General features: G+C 35.4%; 1 protein-coding gene across 1 annotated transcript in view; it reads right to left on the bottom strand.

Annotated features, from left to right (window-relative positions):
• CNOT6L (CCR4-NOT transcription complex subunit 6 like) overlaps nucleotides 1-9,477 on the bottom strand; it is a gene marked incomplete at its 3' end in the record, with an annotated part of 76,147 nt that extends 66,670 nt beyond the window's left edge. The window contains exon 1 of the mRNA XM_084234082.1: nucleotides 9,416-9,477. The remainder of the gene's footprint in view (nucleotides 1-9,415) is intronic.
• Nucleotides 9,478-21,752: the final 12,275 nt, after the last annotated feature.

The raw sequence follows: 21,752 nt of genomic DNA, 5'->3' as shown, positions 1-21,752 counted from the left end.
TGTCAGTATAAGACTCAATCCTTAAATGTGTACTCACACTCCATCCTGAAATTGAGAGAATCCACCTAGAATAGACTATCTCTAAATTCAAGATTCTGTAAACAACTAGCCTATCTTTCCAGTTCTAACATAAGCCTTTCTTTCAGATTTTGAGAATAAATAAAAGATAAATATCTAGATTTAAATTATTCCATCTAAAAGAGTAACTTTATCATCCCAGAAAAATGCGCAGAATCCCCAACTTAAACCTGCAGGAGATAATTAAAACTTCTCAATGATATTGGCCATAGTTCTAGAAATTCAGATATTGAGTCTTTTACCAGGCTATCTCAGCAAATTTCTATTCAAAAATTTCAGAATTAAAAATGTGTTACTAAAAAGCACTATAATTTAATGTATACATAAATAGCTACATTAAAAACATCAGAAAATTTCTAAGAGCTTATTGAATGAAACACACTAATTTTTTTTTACATGGATACATCAAATACAGTAGCACTAAATAAATAATATTACATTGTTGGGATGTATTAGTTCTATAAATAAAGTAGACAAATGAACTGCCTTGGGAAAAAGTTTCTAAAATCCAGTTTCCTAATGATTCTCTTTGAAGGGAAGAAATTAGAAAGCAAAAACTATACCTATAAATAATAAACCCTCATGTTCTTAGAAGACAATTCCAATGTGGACAAATGAAAAAGGACTCAATGATGATGGTTATAACTCATGCTAGTTATTCTAAATTGGTGAAAAAATTTCATAATAAACAAAAACTAGCTCCCAGTAAAACTGGTAACTACTTTGTAATAATAACAGCCTGTAAGTTTACCTTAATAATTACCAAAAAAGTCTATGATTTACGTAAACACAAGAGTGAAATAATTTTTCAAAGGTACATGAAATATAAATACCATACCAGAATTCTGCTATTTGGTCTCCTAATACCCAATATTTTGTGCCCATCTACTATTTTGCAATAAATAATTCCCCCCCAAAATTGAGTGCACATTAGATGTCTTTTTTTTTTTTTTTTAGGCTAACCTGAAAACTGGTAATCTATATTTAGCATAAGTCATCTCTCTAACAATCAGAATAGTTCATTCTCCAATTGTAAAAGAACATTTTCTCTAAGAAATACTGAAACAATAAACCACAGTTTCTTGTGACAACATACACTGAAGCCCCTATTTAAAAAAAAAAAAAAAATGGCTCTCCATCATGTGTGATTTTGCTCCTTGGGGGAAATTTGACAACATCTGGAGCCATTTTTCATTATCACAAATTGAGGGAAAGGTACTACTGACATCTATAGAGTAAGCAGAGGTCATGGATGCTGCTATATACCCTGTAATACTCAGGAGAGGCCTCTCACAACAAAAAATATCTGGCTGAAACAGTAACTGTGCCACATTTGAAATTCCTGCAAAAAAATGACCTAAGCATGAGTCCAGCATATAAGCTATGTTAAACAAGTGTCTAGAAAATTAAGCATTAGTGCAAAACAAATTATGACAAAGAGAAAGGGAAAAGCTACAGGTCATAAATTATTTTATAAATTCTTAATCCAAGAAGTTGGCCCAGTTAAAAATAACTCTAGTTGCTAAAAGAAGCAGATCGCTACTCCATCAAAGGCAGAACATCCCAGCATTTTCCAAGTAGAAATAAATAAAAGGTTATAACTACTATTCAATGTGCACCAACCATGTAAAAATTGTATCCATAGTGTTTTACATGTATTAATTCACTTAGTAATCACAACTAGTCTAACTTGTAGGTGTTTCAATTATCTCTATTTTAGAAAAGCACAGGGAACTTGCCTTTGATTACATTGTTAGTGGGTGGCAGAGGTGGGATTTAACCTAGGCAGTCTGGTTTACAGCCCCACTCTTATTCACTACACCATTGTGCCTGATACTCTAAATCTAGAAAAGTATGAGGACAACGCAGGATAACAGGAAAGAAACAGGAATTCTACACTTTTTCCTGAATACTGGGCAGTCATCAGCTGTTAGGTGCTGGGCAAGGAAGCTGAGAATGACACAGCCAATATAATTACAAGAACTGCTCAACAGCAAAAAACAAACAAGCTCTCAGGGTGAGGAGTAGGGGAGTGTGTGATGTATTGATGGGCGTGATATTTGTTAAGAATTTTACTAAGAAAAGTATGTGTCACAAAATTAAAAATAAAATACAAAAATATTCAATATTATTTATTTCATATAATCAACTGACTCTCACAGAATGTTTTAGATTCTCCGTTGCTGAAAATTTTTTTCTGTAGCCACCCTATGACTTCAACTGACAAGTACAGTTCCAATATAAATGATGGTTGATCTCATTTATGTTACAAAGATAAAAGTGGACTGAATGAGAGTAAGATGGTATCTGCTCACTCCCAGGAGGAAAGCCTTAAGTAGCCAGAGGTACTGAAATCAGAGGACCCCATGAATTGGGTGAAATCAGATACTTAAAAAGCAACCTGAAAAGCTAAAAAATGGGATACAGAAACATATAACATATGGCACCTTAAATCCTCAAGGGATTATTTCACTCACCATAGAGAGAAAACAAATCTCCAGAAGCCAATCATAAAGACAAGGAAGATCTTTTCTTCCAATCAGATACAAAGTTCAAAATTGCCATCATAAAAAGATTCAAAGAAATGAAACACAGAAAAGCTGATCAAAGATACAGAAATCCAAAAAAAAAAAAAGTCCTGAGAATAAAAAACAGGAGATAGAAACTGAAGCTTTCAGTAAAAAAAAAAAAAAAAAAAAAACATAAAATACACAGAAGAAAACTACTCCGTGACATAGGATTCAGTATGACTTTGTGAATTTATCTCCAACAGCAAAAAAAAAAAACCAAGATAAACAATTGGCACTACATCAAACTAAAAGGCTTCTGCACCAGAAGTGACACCAGATGGTGTCACTTATATGTGGACTGCAGAGAAACATAACAAAGGTTCAGATAAAGCCAAACCAATAACCAACCCTGTGAAAAAAATCTGTCACTAAATCAGGAATACAGCCTACAGAATGGAAGAAAATACTTGCAAACTATACATCTGACAAGGAGCTTACATCAAATATTTACAAAGAACTCATACAACTCAACAAAAACAAATAACACAATAAAAAATGGGCAGGAAAGCTAAATAGGCACTTTTCTAAAGAAAACATACAGATGGCCAGCAGACAAAAGCTCATCATCACTTATGATCAGGGGAAATGCTAATCAAAACCACCATGAGATAGTACCTTATATAACTGTAAGAAAAGCCTGTATCAAAAAGACAAGAAACAAGTGATAATGAAGTGATGAGGATGTGGAGAAAAAGGAATCCTCATAGACTACTGGTGGGAATGTAGACTTGTCCAGTCCATATGGAAAACATTATGGAGATTTCTCAAAATATTAAAAATAGATCTCCCTAGGATCCAGCAATTCCACTCTTAAGTATCTACTTGCAGAATGCAAAAACATTAACGCAATGGGCTATAATACGCTCCCATATTCATTGCAGCACTTTTTACAATAGCCAAACTATGAAAACAACCTAAGTGCCCAAAGACAGAGAAGTGAATTAGGAATATGTGGTATGGTATATATATATATATATATATATATATATATACACACAATGGAATACTATTCAGCTGTAAAAAGATAAACTCTTGCCATTTGAGACAGTATGTATGCTAAGCAAAATAAGTCAGAAGGACAAATACCAGATGGTGTCACTTATATGTAGACTGTAGAGAAACATAACAAAGGTTCAGATAAAGCCAAACCAATAACCAACCCTAGAAGTCTGACTGTAGAACTGAGGCTACCAAAAGGGGAGAAGGAAAGGGAAGAACAAAGTGGGGAAGGAGCACAACAGGTTATGGTGGAGGATAGTGGTGTAGGAAACCATGCTTAAAAGGGATAATCCTGTATCTCTAAATCATACACAATGTGGTCAGCCACTGCTACTTCAATTAAAAAAGAAAAAGTGGGGGGCCTCCCCGGTGGCGCAGCAGTTGAGCACTGGGTTGCGAAACTGCCCGCGGCCTCTGCGGCGCCGGTTCGATCCCCAGCTGCTCCCCGGCCACTGGAGGAGGGTCCCACATGGCGCGCAGACCTCTCCTGCCGCCCGCTGCTCCCCTCAGCAGTGTACTTCGGTCCTTCTGCCTGCTCTACTCCCCGCTCTGGCTCTGGTGAATTCTCTCACCCTCCCGCGCTTCTGACTGTACCCAGTGCATGTACAAACAAAACAAACAAACAAACAAATAAATAAATAAAACATGCCTCTATAAAAAAAAAAAAAAAGGGAAAGAAAAAAAAAAAGAAAAAGTGGGGCCTCCCTGGTGGCGCAGGGGTTAAAACACAACCTATGAAGCTGTCTGCAGCACGAGTTTGATTCCCGGCCAGCCAGGGAGCTACCCACATGGCGCAGCAGACCTCTTCTGACTCGCACGCTGCTCCCCTCAGCAATGTATTTCAGTCCTTCTGCCTGTTCTGCTCCCTTCTCTGTCTCTGATGAAATCTCTCACCCTCCCTCACCTGTGTCCTGTAAAAATAAATAAATCTTTAAAAAATAAATAAATCTTACAAAAAAAACTGGAAGAAGTAATTAAATCCCTCTTTATTCTCAGATAATACAACTATATATGTAGAAAGTCTTACAGGATGTACAAAAAGCTACTAGAAATAATGAGTACATTTAGCAAGATTGAAGATTACAAGATAATCTATTATGTTGCTGCAAACTGAAATTTTTTAAAAATCACTTACAATAACAGCAAAATTTACAAAATACCCAGAGATTACTATAAAAAAAGATATAGAAGACCTTTACACTGAAAACTACAACACTACAGTGAGAAAAATTAAGGGGCTAAATATATAGAGACACACATTATGTTGACAGAAGATAACATTAAGATGTTGATTCTCCCCACACTGATCTCAGATTCAGTTCATTCTCAATTCTGTTTCAATGATTAGGTTTTCTAGAAATTGACAAACTTATTTTAAACCTTACTTGGAAATACAAAGGACTTAGAACAGCAAAACACCTTTGAAAAGGAAACAATAAAATTAGAGGCTTCTCACTATACTTACTACCTAATTTCAAGAGTGATTATAAAGCCACAGTAATCATGGCAATAATGTATTAGCATGAAGATAAACAAATAGATCAAAAGAACAGGACAGAGTCTTGAAGTAGATTCACACATAAATAGTTAATTGTTTGTTTTTTTTTTTTTTAACAGAGGTGCCAAGTGAATTCAATGGGAGGAATGATCTTTAACAAGTATTGCTAGAGCAATTAAACTGCTATATTCAAACAAATGAACCTCAACATTTACCTTACACCTTCTACAAATACTAACTCAAAGTCAGTCACATGTATTAATTCACATGCATTATTAATTCACTTAGTAATTACTCCTTATCTCTATTTCACAGATGCAAAGAGAACTATAAATGTAAGACCTAAAATTACAAAACATCTAGAAGAAGCCATGGAGAAAATCTTAGAAATTCTAAGTTTGGGAAAGATTCCTTAATAGAGCAAAAGCAGTTGAACTTTATCACAATCAAGAACTTCTGCTCTTTCAAAGACACTAATAAAAAAAATATTCAGATTGGAAAAAAATATGAGTCATATATATAATAAAGAATTATGAAACCATCAAAATAAAATGGGAGAAGATTTTGCAACTCATACATCTGGCAAGGGGGTTAATAGGCATAATATGTAAAGAAGTCACACAACTCAACAATAAAAATGTGAACAACAGGATTTTAAAGTAGAGAGGATCTGAACTGGACATTTCACTAAAGACAAAATACAGATGGCCAACAGGCACAAAAAAAGATATTCATCACCTCTTTATTAGGGGAATGTAAATTAAAACTAGGATGAGATGTCACCTCATATCTGTTAGAAAGGCTATTACCAAAAAGATAAGAAACAACAGAGTTAGCCAAGATGTTGAGAAAAGGAATACTGTTGGTAGGGATGTTACTGGTGCAGCAATGGGAAAACAGTATGGAGAGGTGTCACAACATTAAGAATAAAAATATCCTATGATCTAGATATTTTACTTCTAGGTATTTATCAGAAGGACATAGAAACACAAATTAGAAAGATATATGCACTCCCATGTTAACTACATTATTTACAATAGTGAAGATATGGAAACAACCTAAGTGCCAATCAGTGGAGGCATGGATAAAGAAGTGTGGTATATACATATATGCATATTATAGATTTTAGATTTTATATATTTTTATGCACAGGAATACTACACAGCTATAAAAATTCTTGCCATTTGTGACAACATGGAATGGACTTTGAATACACAATGCTAAGTCAAATGAGTCAGAAGGAGACAGACAAATGCCAAATGATTCCACTCACATCTGGAGAATAAAGAAGCAAGCAAACAAAACAAAAACAGATACAAAATCAAAGAGCAGAATCAGTGGTCAGCAGAGGAAAAAAGGGACAGGGGGATGGGTGAAATGGCAAAGGGGTTAACTGTATGGCAGTGGGAGGAAACAAAATTCTTGGTAATGATTGTGATGCAGTATAGTATATACAGATGTTGAAATTTAATGCTGAACACGTTACTTCAATAAAAACTTATTTAAAAAAATGTTTATCAAAGAACTTTCAAAACTTACTTAGAAAATAATTTTAATGGACAAATTTTTAACATGTACTTCACCAAAGAAGATATATGGATGTCAAATAAGCACCTAAGAAGCTAAATGTTATTAGTCATTAGGGAAATGAAAATTAACCGACAATGAGATACCACTACCTGCCTATTAAAATGGCTAAAACTGACTGACCTAGCAAGAATGTGTAGCAATTGGAACTCTTATACAAGGCATGGAAGAATGAAAACCAGTACAATTTTGGGGGATAAAGTTTTGCAGTTTCTTAAAAAGTTAAATACATACCTATATGACCCAGACATTCCACTCCTAGGTATTTAATACCCAGGAAAAATGTAAACATGTCAACCCAAAGGCTCAACTGAACCCAAATGTCCACAGTAGTGTTATCTGTCAGTCAAAACCTGGAAACAGCCTAAATATCTAACAACAAACGAATAGAGAAATAAAATGTGGTAAAAAATTAAATCAATTAAATATATTATTCAGCATTAAAAAGCAATGGTCTATTTATAACAGCAGATAACTTTTTAAATAATTTTGCTGAAAGAAAACAATTTTAGTAAATTGGTTTTTCAAAGCTATCTACAAGCAGGGGTATTGAGTAGGAGGTGCATTCAGGACTTGATTTCAAAATAGCCCAGTCAATACAAGTTCTACATATTAAGTTGATAATTCAATCTTATTTTTCTTTCTATGTATAGACCCCTCGGAAACCTAATTCCACTCACAGTACAACCTTAACTAGAAGGATAAATATACAAATGACGATATAGCTAGGGACCCAGAACACCCAAATCCTATTACTATCATATCCCTAACACTATGAATCCAAATAACCTGGTGGAATACACAGTGACTCAGAAACAGTTCATTTTTTGACACAGAAACACAGCAAATGTAACACCCATTACAGAGCAGCTTAATTTAGGTGAAACCATGTTCCCATTTCATTAATGAATTCTCCAATCAACAGTGCCTTTCTTTTATTCCTACTTAATCACTAGTACAGACACTGACAAAATAAGTGAGAAAAGCAGTTTGGGATTTTTTTAAATCTGTAGTCCTGTCCAAATGATCTGTCATTCCCACTTCAGAGTCCCACATTCCTCTCTGAAGGGCAATTGTAAGGTATCCAGGTAAGCAAGAAAAAAGCCACAGAATGTGAACAAAGTTTCCATTCTGTTATATATTCAAGATGCTATTATGTAGTCAAGATTGACTTATCCATCTGGCATGTGTTCAAGCTTAAACATGCAAAGTCATTTGTTTTCCAGCATTCTCAACAATGATCATCAAAAATCACTGTATCCGACTGCTGCAAATTCTTTGAACACATACCTTTCTACTATAATGAACCTGTGAAAGTTAGGTGGGAAGAGTAAGAAACAGAAGCAAGGGTACTCCTATCACAAGGACGTCTAGAATTTAAGATCAGAAAGTTTCCTGCAACTATTCTTCTCAAACTACTAATCAGTAACAAATATTGCCCAAAGTATTCTCCTAAATCAATTGTGATATCTAAAAGATGAAGGAACAAGAATCCAGAGTACAACCTGTTTCTTCAAACCTACCAGAAATGAAAACATCTTTGCTGCTATAAACAAATCAAGAGTAAATATGTTCAGGTCAACTGAGATGAGTTGCAAGGAAGCTGTAAAAGGATCACAGTTCTTTCAGATAAGTCACATTGTTAGAGAGTAAGCATATCAATAGTACAAGAGTTACTATCACTCAAAGTAACAAATCTACTAGAAAAATTGGACTCAACAGAAGATGTTTAAAAGTGTAAGAAAAAAAAAAAAAAGAAACCCTGAAGTAATATTCTAATCCATCATACAAAATAACTTTTTCCTTCTCTGACTTCCAAGTTCTCTCTCTCCAGGGTTGTATGAAAATCAATGAATTGAAAAATATGTAACAAATACAATATCTTAAATTTGCTTATGTAAGCAAAGAAAAAAAATCACCTCTGTGTAAACTAAGAATGTTGCATTACATTAAGAGAATTCAAACGCCAAACACTAGTTCAATGGTTTCTATTACCAGAAAATGGAACTTGATAGCTTCAAAAATTAAGGAATTAACTAATGAGTCCATTTTATAATGAATAGGTTTCTGATTATTTTAATTTCTCTACTTTTTGGGAAATTTTAATTAAATCTTGAATACAAAGTTAACTTGTATGAAAGTCTGATAGTAACCATAATAACTGTCCCATACTCTTAACCTGAACCAAATTATACAGTGTTCGACCATTAGAGAGACGCAGCATATACGTGTGTGTATACATATATGGTGTTAAAACTGATTTTATTTATCTGAGAACGTGGTTTAGAATCTGGAAAAGCCATATCTAAATCTACAAATTTCCACTAAAAAACAATGAAATAGAAAAACCTTAGTAACTCTGGGACAAAAACTGATGAAGCACAAAGAAAAGCTTCATCCAGGAAAGAGTTCCAAGGTGCTACCATCTTAATTATGAAAGAAAATAAAAGGCAGGCTCATTGCTTACTCACATTGATCCCAAACAGATAGCCTTAAACAATAGAGCTAATCCTTAACTTACTGGCATGAATAAATGCCTAGCTACAGTACCCACTCTACTCATATAAATGACTGCCAAGGTGGTGCTTTGTATTGAGCAGAAAAGGTCTAAAGGGGATGGGTGTCAACTTTAAAATAGCTCCTAAAATAGTTGCTTTAAAAGATAAAGAATAAGAGAACTTACAAAGACTTTGAGTCAAGCCTGGTTCCAGGAAAAGGTTACTTCGACCATTCGTGAAAGCAAAAACCAGCCATTGTAAAATACAGATACCCAGATTTTATCAGCAGAACGAAGAGTATTGTTCATCAATTCCCACAACCTTAACTTGGATTCCTAGTTTTTTTTCCTGCCAGGTAGATACTCTGCAGCAAGCAACAAAGCAAAGTAAATATAAAACTCTTCTGAATTTCAATCCTGCAGTCAAAATGCCAACTTTACCAACTCATCAAAGGTCACAGAGGAACAAATTTCCTCTTTTATTACTTAAACTCATTACCTTCCTCCTAGGCTAACCAATACAGAATTTCCTTCTTGTTTTAAGGTTGCTGAAATGAAGACAGTATACTTACAACTTGCATAGCACAGCAAGCAGTTATACAAAGTCAAGGAATGAAATGAAAAATTGCATCTTTTTCTAAAACCCAGTTGCACAAGACTGATATTTCTCCATTTGAGGAAAAGCTAAATGAACATTTATTTTTATTGATAATTTTTAAGTTTCACATTAACGCTGTTATACAAAAAGATGAAAGAAAATGCTTTATAAAAATTTACCAAAAACCTATTATTTTTAATAGTTAAAATGTTCTTGGAAATCTTACAATCTAGGAAAGATGAAATAATAATATGAACAATGATTACTATACTATAAACATTCATGTACTTCCCATCTCTTTCTAAAATGAATTTAAAGCTGCTTTCCACAAAAGATGCTTAACACTGTTGACAAACAGGGCCTCCCTGGTGGCGCAGGTGGTTGAGCGCTGAGCTGTGAAGCTGTCCACAGCCTCTGCAGTGCCGGTTCGATCCCAGCCTGCCGGCCAGCGAGAATCCCACATAGTGCAGCAGATGTCTCCCGTCTTGCCCACTGCTCCCCTCAGCAATGTATTTCGTCTGTCTGCCTGTTCTGTTCCCCACTCTGTCTGGTGAATCCTCTCATCCTCCCGCACATCTGGCCTGTACCCTGGTTCTTGTATAAATAAAATCTTAAAAAAAAAAAAAAAAAACACTGTTGACAAATAACTGTAATTTAATGAAAAAATGGCTAAGTCCCATAAGAGTTACTCAAAACAATAAAATTCAAATGTAGCAGCAGTTCTTGACCGGTTGATGACTAACTGTAAAATATGCCATAAACACTGTCATTTGTAACTAATTATAGCAAAAATGACCTACAATTCATACACACAACAAAATATATTTTACGTGTATTAACATTGCTATCCCTATCCTCTTATTAGCATTTTAACAATGAGAGGAAAAGGAACAGAATTATAACTATTTCTCAAAGATATAATGACTGATAGAGCTACATATACACATCATACTTCATGTATATCTTACGGCTTTATTTGGTCCTCGTCTTATTAAAATGTCTCTTATTATTCTAATGAATATGTTCCTACAAAACTTATAAATAACTTCAAATAGCTAAATCAGCTTTCAATCCCTTTTTTTAATCAGTACCATCCTGTACTGTTTCTCTGGTTTTGAAACTAAGGCCACACTCTACTTCTTGAAACCTCTCCTTTATCTTGTCAATCAGATTTCAACTAGACTGAAGAAAAATAGCTTGAGTGGGAGAGAGAAGGAAACATGCAAGGAATAGCCAGTCTGTGTGCAGATACTGTGCTAGACAATTTGCATGCATTATCACATTTAATTTCACTAAAATTATGAACTATGTGTAACTATCATTTTACCAGTGAGGACGCTGAAGTACAGAGAAGTTGTGAAACATCCAACACCTCACAGCTAATAAATGACTGGACTGGAATTTGCACACCAGTAAGTCTAACTCCAATAACTAAGCTTCTTCAACTAAACCATGACAAGTTAATTCTAAAATTAACTGAAAGAAAACACAGACTAATCTGATAATCTCCAAGTACAGACAACTTTTCAAAGGTGAAAAACCATTAAAAAAAAATTACAGATTAGGCAATATAAAAATTTTATAGAGGAGTTAGAACGTCAAAAGAAAACAGGAAACTAGGCAACACCAACAATGAAGTAATGCTCTGAAAATAAAAACAGCACTTAAATATCAGTAAGAAAATGTAAACATCCCAGCAAAATAACTGGGGCTAAAGATCAATCAAGCACATCACAAAAGAATAACTAAAACAGTCAAGAAGGTGCGGAAAAGAATATAACCAAACCACTAAAAATATATGACTTCTATTATCAGAATGGCAAAGATTAATAACATAAATAAGAGTTTAGGGAAACAAGACTGCATTACATAAATGGTGACAGTAAAAATTTATACTTTTCTAAAAGCAACTTGACAATGTATATCAAAATTTTAATATTTTTATTTATGTATTTATTTATTTATACAAGCATTGGGTACAGTCAGAAGTGCGGGAGGGTGAGAGAATTCACCAGAGCGGGGAATAGAACAGGCAGACTGACGAAATAAACTGCTGAGGGGAGCAGCGGGCATGGCAGGAGAGTCTGTAGCGCCACATGGGACCCTCACCAGCGGTCCGGGATCTAACTGGAGCTGCAGAGGCTGTGGGCAGCTTCACAGTCCAGCACTCAACCGCTGTGCCACCAGGGGAGGCCCTGTATATCAAGATTTTAAATGTATAATCATTTTAATCCAACAAGTTTACTTTTAGAAATTTACCCTTTAAACAAGTAAAGGGGCTTATGTGAATTTTTTCATTGTGATCGTGCTGATAATTGCTAAAAATAAGAAAATCAATTGTCAATCAAATGGATTATGATTCAGTCATCAAAAATATTTGTGGACATGTAAAAAGATGCAGTTGCTATGGAAAAGTTTGTCACTTTCTCAAAATGTTAAATTTAGACATTCTACATTCCAGTAATTCCACTCCTAGGTATATATCCTAGAGAAGTGAAAACATGTTCAGAAAAAAATGAATGTTCATAACAGAATTATTTACCAATAGTGAAAAAGTGGAAACAATTTAAATGTCCACCAGTTGATGGGTGAACAAAATATGGTCTATCCATACAATAGCACACTATTCAGTATAGAAAGGAATGAAGTACTGTTACAGGCTACAACATGCACTAATCTTGAAAACTTGCTAAGTGAAAGAAACCTGACACAAAAGGTCACATACTGTATGATTCCATTATATTAAATGTCTAGAGTAGACAAATTCATGGGAACAGGAGATTGGTGGTTGCCAGCAAATGGAATAATGGGAAAACTGGAACTGCTATAGGTATTAGGTTTCTTTTAAGGGTGATAAAGTTCTGGAATTAGATAGTACGTGTGGTTCAAAACACAGTAAAAACACCAAAGCCAGTGAAGCATACACTCTATGATGGCGAATATTGTGTTATGCTACATCTCAATTTTTAAAATTCCATAAAATTTTTCAAAGCATGAGGCATGTTGATGGTGGGGAAATGGTCACATGTTAAACCAAAAGTTTTTTTAAGCTATATACATATATATGTGTATGTATACACACATGCTACATACACACACATATAAAACAGGCATATTAAAAAGTGTTCACACTTATCAGGAAACTGCTAACCAAAACCACAATGACAGACCAGCCCACATCAGTGAGAATGACCCATATCAAAAAGACCAGAAATAACAAGTGTTGGCAAGGATATGGAGAAAAGGGAACCCTCATATACACTGGTGGGAATATACACCAGTCCATTCTCTATGGAAACCGTGTGTAGGTTTCTCAAAACATAAAAATTCGCCTACCTACCAGAATAATACCAATACACTAATCTGAAGAGATATGTGCATTCCATATTCACCGCAGCACTATTTACCACAATAAAGTTATGGAAACAACCTAAATGCATAACGACAGAAGAGAAGCTATAGATGATGTGATGTCTACACACAATGGAATACTACTCAGCTGTAAGAAGGGAGGGTGGGAAGGATCTTGCCATTTGCAACAACATGGATAAATTGTAGGTAATTAAGTAAAATAAGTCAGAAGGAGAAAGACAAATACCAGGCCAAACAGCAGATGATTCCACTCCTATGTATAAGGTAACAAAGTAAAGAAACAGGGAAAATCAAACCAAAATAAACAGTTGAAACCTGACTGCAGAACTGAGATTACTAGAGGGGAGGGTGAAATGGGCAGCAGGGAGAAGGCCCTATGACCTAGGGTGAAAGATTACTGGTGCTTTGGTTGCAGACATTTCAAGAGATGTGATCCTATATCCCTAAAACATACACAGTATTGTAAACCAATTTTACTACAATAAATATAATTTAATTTTGATAAAAATTAAATCAATAACTTTTTAACAGTATATGATTTATTTGTTTTTGATTTACCGTTGGTTTATAAGGTTTATACTTATGTTTATACTTCTATAGAAGTATCAAGAGTACACCTTAAATAATGTATATACTACAACACACCCATCACCACAGCTATAATACCATTCACCACTATCAATTTCACCTCCTCAGTATGATTCTATTTATGCATGCTTATGTGGGTATACACACACCCAAAAACAAATCATGGTACTACACATATTACACTTTTAACAGTCTTGAACTCTGTGACATAGGATAACCAAATCATTATGTTCTTCAGAATTTTTTTCAACAGAGTTCACATTTCCAAAAGCAGATATTAAAAAAAAATCATCTGCAAAGAAAAACACAATACCACAACAAAAATACACATGCTAAAATGAAACTAGGAGACAAAACAAGCAAAGATTATTAACCCGGGGGCTATAAATCTAGGGAATCTGTAAATTTTTATAGGAAACAAATTATATCACAATTTTCAGTAAGTTCTAATAAAATGTAGTACACCTTTCAGCTAGACAATATACCATCATAATACTATCAGTACCTGTGATTTTTGCCACTAACAAGTTATAGTTTCATATCAAATTAGAGTTGTTACAGAGAGCTCAAAATACCTATATATACATATGTATGTATTACTACTTTGAAATTATAGTTTAATTATTGCTTGATTTTGATATTTAAATGCATTGATAGAGGCATATATATTAATATACCACAAGTTTGGTTTTATAAATTTTAGCATTTCAATGTAACAGATTCCTTTTTATCTAATTTATTATCTTTCATTTGTTTAAAATGAAAGGCTCCACAATCTTTTCTGACTGCCACCATCTATATACCACCAAATATCCACCTCAGCAACCATGCATTAGAGGCAGAAAGAAATACCAATCATGAAGCTATTTTAACTCTTCATACATAAAGTTGGACCTAAATTCAGGCAAAAATAGAAATCACTCCAATTTTAATCAACTTGTATAACACAAATTCTCAATTTAATTTCCCTAAACTGCCCCCTCCTTCTGATTTGTTATCCTGACTTCTTCCTTCACATTTAATTGCCAATGTTATTTACCAATGTTATTACCAATGTTATTTTCTATCCCAACCAACATATCTACACTAATTATCACTTTATATAATTTAACTCTTTAAAAAAAAAGCCCCTCCCTCCTCCCATTCTGATCACCTCAACTGATTCTGAATATGGCAAACAGATTAATCTGCATCAATAATTATTTTCAAACTGCCACCAATCTCTTCAAAATCACTCCATGACAATAAGATTCTAGAGCCATATTTGTAGTATTAATCAAAACTATCACATAGTAATAGACTACAAAATATCATCTAAAATAATAACATAAAATTTAGGCATTAATAAGAGAACATAGCTGTAGATAAAATGTAAAAAAAAAAAAAAAAGCAAAAGCAAAGAACAGTTGCTACTGTAGAATTAAAAAGGATAGAATTAAAATTCCTTACCCAGAAACTCAACCCATAAATAAAAATCTTGCTCCAATGTGCTTTAACAACATCTTTTTTCTCACTGAAGCCCTAAAAGTTGATCAGAACTTAACTTTCCCTGAATGTGTATATTTCTATACTACATATTTGTTGATGTAATTTCTACCATTTGCAATGTCATTTTGCTATTCATTCATTTAAAACATTTACTAAGCCCTCACTACATACCGAACACTAAAATAAATACCCACTGTGTATCAAACACTTGAGCTAAACAGATGAGGTATTTCCTTCTTTTTTTAAAAAAAAAAGATGTATTTATTTATTTATTTATTTATACAAGCACTGGGTACAGTCAGAAGTGCGGGAGGGTGAGAGAATTCACCAGAGCCAGAGTGGAGAACAGAACAGGCAGGCCAATGAAGTACACAGCTGAGAGGAGCAGCAGCGGGAAGCAGGAGAGGTCTGTCGCACCATGTGGGACCCTCCGGGGAGGCGGGGATTAAGCCAGCGCTGCAGAGGCTGTGGGCAGCTTCGCAGCCCAGGGCTCAATGGCTGAGCCACCAGGGACGCCCCAGATGAGGTATTTCTGTCCTTAAAAGTCCCAGTCTAATGCAAAAGAGACATAAACTAGGAAAATTCAAGATAATGTGGCAAATGTTATAAAAGAAGAATGCACAGGATGCTACTGGGAGCATAGAGAAAGAACATAAGGCAAAGACTGTGTCAGGCAAGGTTTCCCAATGCAGGGAGCATCTGAGGTGAATTATTAAAGAAGTGACATCATAAAGTCTAAGGTATCATAGGCACATATAAAACATAAACCAGGCGTTAAGTCACTCGGTATAGCTAAGCTAGGGAGTATGTTCAAGAAAAAGAAGTAATAATAACCAAGTGGAGAAATATGCAAGGTCAAGTTCATGATGTACCTTACATATAAAGCTATAAAGCCTCCAATTTATTCTAAAAGCCATTAAGAGGCAGGATACAGTAGAAAGTGCCCAGGTAAAGGAATTCAAGTGACCAAAATCTGAACCACGCTCTGTCATTTACTTGTTATATGACTTGTATCACATTTGCCTATCTAAGCTAGTCTCCTCAAATGTTATCAATTTTGCAAGGATTCTAGTAAAAACTTAATTTATGTAATCTCCTAGGACAGGGGTCAGCAAACTATAACTTGGTTGCCAGCAATGAATGGTTTTACATTTTTAAAACATAAAACCACAACCAAGAAAAGAAATATGGTACAGAAATCTTATGTGACCCATAAAGCCAAAATACTTATATAAAGACCTTTACATAAAGAACTTGCCAACTCCTACCCTTCACATACATTAGGCTACAAAAAAGTAACTTATTACTAAAGGATTTTAAATAGAGAATTTAAGTTTTGTTGAATGTAGTTTACAAGGATTTCTCTGATGACAATGTATACAAAGAACAATAAATAATAGTTCGTCTCTAGCATAAAAGATAATATTTTAAACTTCTTTTTATTCATATACACATATACACACATCATGTGTGACTGTACTCAAATACCTCAGAAAACTCCAGTGTAAAACTGGGAAAACTGAGGTAATATTTAAGGATCTTATCTGGTTACAACAGCTTACAGCCAGAAGCATTGTACTCACATACCAATGGATATACATGTAAAGATCCCAACAAAGTCTTTGTATAGAAAGATATTAAGGTTGGAATATCCTAAATTTAGTTCTATTCTCTTAGCTGTTATTTGTAACTGGTATTATATAACTCTGATCTAGTTACTCATTTAAGGAATCTATTTAAGTAATTTAGGAAGAGAAAAGTAAAGATTCTGAACTGAAAGATTAGAGAGATTCTCTCTGCAAAAGGTAAGTGATACGGGGGCCTCCCTGGTGACGCAAGGGCTTAAGACGCAACCTATGAAGCTATCTGCAGCCAGTGCAGCACAAGATCAATCCCCAGCCAGGGAACTACCCACATGGTGCAGCAGACCTCTCCTAACCCACCCGCTCCTCCCCTCAGCAGTGTATTTCAGTCAGTCTACCTGTTCTGTTTCCCACTCTGTCTCTGATGAATCCTCTCACCCCCACACACACACCCCTCTGGCCTGTACCCCAGTTCTTGTATGCATAAATAAATAAATCTTTTTAAAAAAAGATAGTGTTGGGCCTCCCTGGTGGCACAGACAGTTGAGGGCCGCACTGTGAAGCTGTCCACAGCCTCTGCAGCACGAGTTCGATCCCGGCAGGCTGGCATGAATCCCACATGGCGAAACAGACCTCTCTTATTTCACCCTCTGCTCCCCTCAGCAGTGTATTTCGTCAGTCTGCTTGTTCTGTTCCCCACTCTGTCTCTGGTGAACCCTCTCACCCTCCCACACATCTTCCCTATACCCTGGTTCTTGTATAAAAAAAAATAAATCTTTTAAAAAGAAATAGTGTTATAACTTCTATTTTATGTCACCAATTCTATTGGTAATAAATGAAAACAATATGAAAGCCCAAAATTACCAGACATCTATTTAGTATGAACGATGAGTCTCACACAGCAAAATAAGCCATTTACTTCTTAAAAAAAGAATTTGTCTGTAATGAGATTTTAAAGTAGAGAAAAAAATTAATGAAAAGTAATAATCCTGCTACAAAAGAAAATACAAAATAAAATCCTATTAACACCTTCTAATTTTACCTTGTGAACAGGAAAATTTAACTAAACTCAAAGTTACTTTAACTTCTGCACTCCAAAGATGACAGCAGTAGAAGAGGTTCCTTGCTTGGGTCCCAAGAGGACCATTTAACAATTGACCAGAGGCACACCACACTGAGAGTCCCAAAGCTTGGGGTGAGACTGAAACACCTCTAGCAACTCAGAGACCAACACAGACTGCACCACATGGGACTTGGGAGATTCCAACTCCAATGGATACGAAGCAAATGGAGAGAAATGCCTGGAGGCTGCAGTCTGGGGCCAAGGACTCTCAAGTCAGAGGCCCTGGGTAGGGCAGAGAGCTGAAATAGTGGGGAGGCATGCATCTGTGATCTAGGTGAAACCCCTAAGAGAAAGGAGACAATCCCATTAAGGAAATCAACTGAGAAGCCTCTCAGGATTACATTCCCCTTCCTTCAGGACTGAAATTGACCTCTTTGAAGTAGACTGACAGTGAAGAGATTGCCAAATCTCAAATATGGAATGTTACCCACTTCCACCCCACCTCAAAGAGGAGAGGTGTGGGGAGTGCCACAAACACCTGCTAACCCCTCTCCACCCCACCCTCTAGCATATTCATGAAAGTGGCTAGACCCCCTAGAGGCCCCTCCCACAACCTCCTGACACAACTGCAAAAACAATTCTCAGTATTTAACTTCCGAGACTAACATTAAGAACAGAAATAAGGGCCTCCCAGGTGGCGCAGCGGTTGAGCTCTGGGTTGTGAAGCTGCCCGCGGCCTCTGCAGCACCGGTTCATTCCCCGGCTGCTCCCCTGCCACTGGAGGAGGGTCCCACATGGCGCGCAGACCTCTCCTGCCACAGACCTCTCCTGCCGCCTGCTGCTCCCCTCAGCAGTGTACTTCGGTCCTTCTGCCTGCTCTGCTCCCCGCTCTGGCTCTGGTGAATTCTCTCACCCTCCCGCACTTCTGACTGTACCCAGTGCATATATAAACAAAAAACAAACAAACAAACAAATAAATAAAACATGCCTCTATAAAAAAAAAGAACAGAAATAAATTTTTTTTTATTTATCTAATCAGAATGTAGCTGCATGGAAACACAATTAAAGTTTCAAAAATTAAACAAAAGGTAATCACATAAAGTGAACAGGTCTTGTAGAGCAAAATTTCCTAAGAGATCTCATAAACTTTTCAGAAAACTTAAAAAAAAACAAAACCACAAATGCTGAAATGTTCAGAGGAAAAGTCAGGTGACAGTCAAATTTAAAGTACATTTGACAAAAAAAAGGAATTCTTCATTAACCACACCCTGACTATCACAAAAGGTTTGTTCCCTTTTTAATTCTATGGTTGGCAATTCATTTATTATTTACCATAGTATTCTACTTCCGGTGTCCCTTCCCAATCGCTCTCACAAACAAATAAGGAAAAAAGAAAAAAGTTCCACACTGTTTTTACTTAATGATTTTCAGAAAAGCCAATATTCTTCACTGCTCAAAAAATCTGAATTATTCAAAAAGCCTGAAAAATTAAGAGTCCTCCAAATGGGAATATGGATCAATGGGAAGACAATTAGTATGAAAAAAACAGGGAAAGGAAGAAAGAAGAGGGGGTAGGAAATGAAATTTAATCCTTCATTCCCAACAAACATTATTATCTGCTCATAACTGGACATGATGTCTATATTTCTCTTACCCATATTTTCACACTTCCCTCAAAACTCAACCTTAATACCCATTCATGATAAAAATACTCAATAAATTAAGCATAGATAGGAACTTCCCAACCTGATAAAAGGCATACACAAAATGCCACAGCTAAAAAGAAAAGAAAAAAAAAATCCCACAGCTACCACTATACTTAATCGTAGAAAACTCAATGTGTTCCCCTGCTAAGATCCAGAAGAAAACAATACCTGCTCTTGACACTTCTTTCCAACAATGACCTAGAGATTTTAGCAAGGGCATTTAAGCAAGAAAATGAAATAAAATGCATCCAGATTAGAAAAGAAGTAAAACTAGTTGACATGACTCTTGTTAGACAGAAAATCTTGCAGAATCCACTACAAAACTAATAAACTCAAAAGGTTGCAGAATACAAGATCATTCTACAAAAATTAATTGTATTTTTATACACCTGCAATGAACAACCCAAAAATAAAATTAAGAAAACAATTCCATTTACAGTAGCATCTAAAAGAATACATCAAAAGAAGTACAATACTTATATCTGAAAACTACAAAGCATTGTTGAAAGAAATTAAAGATCTAAATGGAAAGATCCCGGGTTCATTAATAGGAAGACAATATTGTTAAGACGACAATGCTCAATTTGAAATACAGATTTAACACAATTCCTATTAAAATCCCAGTCACCTCCTTTGCAGATATGGACAATCCTAATACTGATTTTTTAATACAACAGCCAAAATAATCTTTAAAAAGAACAAAGTTGGAGGACTCACATGTCTCAGTTCCAAAGCTACAGTAGTCAAGACAGCACTGGTAAAAACAAAATCACAGAGTTCAACGGAATAAAACTAAATCCAAAAATAAGCATAGATGGGAACTTCCCAACTTGATAAAAGGCATATACAAAACCCCTCACATTTATGATTAACTGATTTTCAACAACAATGACAATTCAAGAGAGGAAAATGGTCTTTTTAATAAGTAGTACTACTGGAACTGGATAGCCACATGCAAAGGAATAATGTTAGACTCCCTACACCAGCCCAGATACAGAAATTAACTCAAAATGGATCAAAGATCTAAGTGTACAAGCTAAAACTAAAACCTTTGGTACAAAATAGAAGGAAAAATTGTTGTGACCTTAGATTAGACAGTGGTTCCTTAGATATGACACCAAGTACCAACAAAAACACAAGCAAAAAGGAAAAATAAAACAGACTTCATGAAAATTAAAAATCTTGTTCTGGGCCTCCCTGGTGGCGCAGGGGGTTAAGATGCAATCTATGAGGCTGTCTGAAGCCACTGCAGCACGAGTTCCATCCCGGCCAGCCAGGGAGCAACCCACATGCCCAGTAGACCACTCCTGTCTAGCCCGCTGCTCCCCTCAGCAGTGTATTTCAGTCATTCTGCCTGTTCTGTGCCCCCCCTCTGTCTCTGGTGGGTCCTCTCACCCTCCCACTCTGGCCTGTACCCCAGTTCTTGTATGCATAAATGGATGAATCTTTAAAAAAAAAATCTTGTTCTTCAAAGATACCATCAAGAAAGTGAAGACAACTCATTGAATAGGGGGAAATATCTGCAAATCATGTATGTAATAAGGGGTTTGTACTGAAAAACAAAACAGATTCTGATATCTCAATAATCAGATAAATACTTTTTAAATGGGTAAAAATCTGAATACACATCTCTCAAAAAAAGATATACAAACACCAAGCATCATTAACCATCAAAGAAATGCAAATCAAAACTACAATGAGATACTACTTAACACCCACTAGGAGAGCTATGATCAAAGACAGAGATAATAACAAATGTCAAGGATGCAGAAAAGGAACTCTCAAATATTGTTTGTGAGACGTGAAAAGAGTCCACATCTGAGGGGGCAGGTGGAAAGCAAACATTGTTTAAAAATGAACAATGATGTAAAATACATATAAATAAAAAAAGGGAAAAAAAGTTTAAACACAAAGGCACCATATAACCCAGAAATTCCACACTTAGGTATATTACCCAGCAGGACCAAGAGAATTTACACAAAAAACTTGTACATGAGAGTTCATAACAGATTATTTTAAAAAGACAAAATGTAGTAACAACCCAAATGTCCATCAGCTGACAGAAAAATTAAAATGTGGCATAGCAATACAATGACAGCCATTAAAAAGAATGAAGTACTGGGCC

Source organism: Talpa europaea (genome assembly GCF_964194135.1).
Source record: "Talpa europaea genome assembly, chromosome: 5".
Taxonomy (NCBI): Eukaryota; Metazoa; Chordata; class Mammalia; order Eulipotyphla; family Talpidae; genus Talpa; species Talpa europaea.
This window is presented reverse-complemented; position numbering and strand designations above follow the sequence as displayed.